This window comes from Macrobrachium nipponense, chromosome 16 (assembly GCF_015104395.2).
Source record: "Macrobrachium nipponense isolate FS-2020 chromosome 16, ASM1510439v2, whole genome shotgun sequence".
In the NCBI taxonomy this organism is placed as follows: domain Eukaryota; kingdom Metazoa; phylum Arthropoda; class Malacostraca; order Decapoda; family Palaemonidae; genus Macrobrachium; species Macrobrachium nipponense.
This window is the reverse complement of record NC_087209.1, coordinates 57,752,308-57,757,448: the sequence shown is the minus strand read 5'-3', so window position 1 is coordinate 57,757,448 and position 5,141 is coordinate 57,752,308.

Below are 5,141 nucleotides of genomic sequence, written 5' to 3'. Positions count from 1 at the left end.
TCAACCGTGCATTTGATGTCAAGGCCAGTCCCTTACGACGCTCCTGATTGACTGTTCATAAGCCAATCACAGGGCTGGAAACTCTCAGTCTCTCTCGAGAGTTCACATGGGTAGGATATATGTTCCTCCTCTCCTGAGGAATACTTTTGAAAGACTTATCCCTCAGGAGAGGTGGAACATAGATCCTACCCATGTGAACTCTCGAGAGAGAATTGAGAGTTTCCAGCCCTGTGATTGGCTTATCAAGAGTCAATCGGCAGCGTCGTAAGGGACTGGCCTAGACATCAATGCACGGTTGATGTGAATCTACTATAGTAATTTACTCATTGTTATTGAAGAGAATTTGATATGTTCGGTGGCGGAATGAATTAAGAGGTGATTATCACATCATGTAAAGAAATGAAGTGTTTGGGAAAGCAAATTCAGTAATGTATGAATGAATTGTTAAACTTCCGCCTCTTATTGGATGGCAAACTACATTACTGAAAGTGAGTGAAAGAAAAGAGACGACATCCAATTTAATGAATTAGCTGTCGTGTGTGTGTGTGTGTTTTATTGATATTTATAGACTCCAAACAGTTCTATAAGGATTAAGTTACAAAAAGAATATTGACATTGTCTGAACATTTATGGGTCAATTAGAGGTTAAGGGGGGTATATGTTTAATGAAGCCGACATTGCTTCTGATTGCAAAGTCAAATGCAACGCGATCAGCGCCTCAGCGGCGTGGTTGGTATGGTATTAGCGTCTCACCTCGGTGGTCGTGGGTTCGATTCTCGGCCATTCCATTGAGGAGCGAGAGATGTGTATTTCTGGTGATAGAAATTCCCTCTCGACGTGGTTCAGAAGTCACGTAAAGCCGTTGGTCCCGTTGCTGAATAACCACTGGTTCCATGCAACGTAAAAGTACCATACAAACAAACAAATACAACGATCATGGAAGGGGAGTTATGAATGTTGGTGATAACCTTGGCAATCAGGATTTGGCAGCCAAAGGATCCGAACCGAACACATTTTATAAATTTAATCTTTGTAACCATAATGATGAAAGGTAAAAGATGAAGATGCCTCCACCCCATTAAGTGTTTCAAGATTACATATATTTACTTTTTTAGGAGGATGGATGGGCATTAGAATTACACTCGTCACATAGTTAACTATGTTGAAGTAGCAATGGCAAAAAAATCTTAATTCTTCTGTGTAATAACTCCCAAAAGTAATTTCTACCACCCATACTCAGTATTGGTTTAATGTAATGATATACACCTTAACTAAATCAAAGGCTTCGATGGAAGAAGTAATAGAATACCTCCCATTTGTACGTTACCTGTTTTTCAGCATCTTGAACATGACGTATTAAGTTACACCCTCCAACTTATGAATGACTTTGCCCTTTACCTACAAGATACGATGTCCTTGCAGAATATTGGTTACAATGGGACGCCATCTGTGGTGGTGGCAACTGATTCTCTCTCTCTCTCTCTCTCTCTCTCTCTCTCTCTCTCTCTCTCTCTCTCTCTCTCTTCTTGCCCCTGAGGCGGAGAGTAACAGTCTTGGAAAATATGTTGACGACCTTCGTTGACGTTGACCCCCGAAGGAAAAGAAGAGACTCGGGTGGTGCACGGGTGAGCAACTCCTCTCCGTTTTCTTTGAATCTCCCCGATTCTCCCTTCGTGCCTTTGATTCCTGGCTGGAATTTGTCCTTCGTCGTCGAGTGATTCTGCCGTTCCAGGCAGTTATATATGTATGATTGTAGAGATGCTCATTTTAGGTGGTTCATTCTTCTGCTGTCTGTATTGATGATAAGCCTACCTGGTTTAGGAATTGTCGGGCAGATATAGCAGGTTATTCGACCACACGCTCTCCGAGCTCCCCGCAGTCCCCCATGACGAAGTTACGCTTTTCTAGGCGTTACTCGCAGGAGGCCCATCCCACCAATGACCTCCAGGTTGAGCAACCTCGCCCGGATGCTCCTCCCACTCACCTTTCACTCTCGTTTGAAGGTCACGCTCGGGTGGGCGATGCGCTTGTCCCATTGTGGGAGGGGCTGTTGGGCGAGTATGTCGGGACGGACGGTATGTCCTCCGTTGAGACATGACTAAAAGTTAGTGTTTTTCATTTTTATATACATTCTTACTTTGACATATTAAGGTGCATCTGTTTTTAAGAATATTTTTTCAAAAATCTAAAGAACAAAGAACTTTGTTTCTTTAGACATTTAAGATCGTTTTATCTTTACTTTTTGAAAGGTCAAGATTTTCGTGTTGCTTTTTTATGAATATAACCACCCAATTCTTCATTATTTTTTGAAAGCAAAAGAGAGAAAAAAGTGACTCAAACCAAGCTTAGATAGCTTTCTTTGATCACCAATAAATTTTGACAAATCAGTTTGGTGATATTACTGCCAAGTAGACCACTTCAATTCAAATATTAAGTCAGTTCTGAAAAGGTAATATGTTTTTATATGAGAAGAATAAAGTCACGTTGAAACACTTGGAGAGAGAAGTCCCGTGATCCCCAAACACTAACAAACTCTAAGGTAAAACAGCTCCACGTTCAAATAACCATTGAAGACGCAAACGTGTGTGTGTGTGTGTATGTATGTGTCCTTCAGATATCAACGTTGTAAAGGAAAGTGTTCAACTCCAGAACAGGTAAATCCATTTATTCCTCCACAGACTGGAAGACCTGTTTTGCTAGTTCACTCCAGGTTTTTATTAGCGTGTACGACGAGGTTTGCAGAAGGTGCTCTTCAGTGCATGTTTACATAAAAAAAATATTGTGGAACATGACTTGACATATGTCTCTCTCTCTCTCTCTCTCTCTCTCTCTCTCTCTCTCTCTCTCTCTCTCTCTCTCTTATTTGTCCTTGGCCTGACGGTGTACTGAGAAATGTCTTCAGCATCATTATTTGTCCTCTTTCGTTCTCTGGCGTCCGTTGATTTTTTCTAAGGTAGATCCGAGAATTGAAAAAATTATTTAATCTGAAGGTGGCTGCATGGTAATGAGTAGCCTCTTTTTGAGATAATTGAGACATCTTTGGATATGAAAAGGTGATATTGGTGTGATGTGTTCGCTCCGGCCTTAGTTTTTTTTATTCCTTGTAGAATGTTTGAAGATGGCCTCTTGGGTGGCGCCCTCACAGAGTTGTTGCAGTGTTAGCAGCCTTCTTTGATTTAAGGGATTCTCAGTTCTTTGCTGGATATGCGAAAAAATAAAGAAGAAAATTAAAGTATTGGTGAAAGGTAGGGGACTAAGTCACTTACCCCGGAATTACCATAGAAAAAACTTGATTGTGTTGAACGAAGAAAAAATCAGCTTTGGTTTCAAGAACGAAACTGAGTTTGACAAAGTATTTTGGTGATGGTATATCGGTGGGGCTGTCCAGATTGCTTAAGGTATCGCTCGGTGGAGGAAACGCTCCAGGTGATGCTATGAGAGAGAGAGAGTTATTCAATATTTTTGAGGGGAAACGGTATATAATTCAGGACTACAGGGTATGCTTTTGAGAGATGAGACAATAATGGTGGAACAAGGTAACAAATGCAAGACTCCCCAATACCGTCCATTAAGAACAAAATGAAGGAAAGCCACAGTAGAATAAAAAATAGCCACTAAGGTTTTTTTTTTTAATAAAGTCACTTAAAATTATTTTTTAAAACTGCCTAAAAATTGTTTTAAATTACCTGACCGCTAGGGGTGAACTTTTTTCCATAGTATGTAACACCACCATTACTATTGCCAGTAATCGAATCAGGTACCGTTGCACATTGTCGAAAGTAAACCACAGTTAATGGGATCAAATTAAACCATCGTGTCAGAATTAAATGTACTTGTATCATTGTACCAGAGTTTGCAGGAAGCCACACTTCAATTCGAGCGCTTCAGCCACTGAATAGTAGTATGCAGGGCGATGCCTTTAAATACGTCTAACATTTCAGTGTTACTCTAAGTGTTTTCCCTTACTGTCTTTGAGTTTATTCCTTTTTTTTTCTAGGTGTCACGAGCAAAGGGGTCACGTCTTCCCTCGGTAATTCAGTGAGCAGCACACTCGCCAAATCACCAAGAGGTCCTAAAGTCAGCCTTCGGGTCTTCTGGAACGATTAAGGTACGTTCCGTTGCAACGTATTGTGGCTCAGCAGGCATAAGCAATGGATTGTGCAGCTGGTAGTTAGTTGGCTGTTATGGGTCGCAGAACAGGTATCTAAGACAAAGGTCAAGCAACCTCATCCCAGTTGCTGAGAGTTGGAGGGCTAATACCTTTTGGAGCAACTTGTTAATATAGTTGAGGGGACGTACTCCCGAGTCTTTCCTAATCTCACCTCTCTTCGGTAGTTGATGCCTGAGTTGATTATGCCATTCCGAAATATGATGCTATGATGATGGCGTAAAGAACTAAATCGTTAGGCTATAGGAAGTTTGCTGTTCATTTTTGCTTGTTAATGTTACGTTCATCTAAGAATTCTTCAAGATTTTTCGTTTTGGAGTTTTAACTTTTCATTTCATACGCCTTTTTTCTTATTTTATTTTATTATTATTTTTTTAATAATTGGGACTGGTACTAAATCATTCCACCGTGTTAAACTGAAAAAAAAGAATCTTTTGCGAAGTGGCTCTAAGCGAAGTTTTATTTTTCAAAAATTTGTGATGCCAAATAATATCCATAGCTAATTTCCTTTCTTCAAACTGAAGCTTGATTTTCAAGTAATCGTGATTAAAAATGTGGTTATCCTGGTCCCCTGGCGTGATTTGACTTTCAAGCAGTAGTTTTTGAATATCCTAAAGAAATTGGTGATGCCAGATATCTGTAGCTATTTACCATCAGCTGACTTTTTTTTCGTTTTTTTACAAATTTACGATGCCTAATATCCTTGACTATTTTTACCTTGTTCTATCTTGCTTTTACTTTCAAGAGGTAGAAGACCTGGGTTCTTGTTTGTCTAGGTTCTTGGTCTTGCAACTGTTTTTAGTTACCGAGGATACTAGATATCCTTGGTTAATATTCGTCATGGTTTCTGCCCCCAGGTAGGAAGTTGCATCTTAGGCAATGGTAGGCTAGTTTGTGAAGCATTCTGTTGATATTTCTATCCTTTGGTAAAATTACGAATAACGTAAGGCTATCCACTGCCCTTGTAGTGACT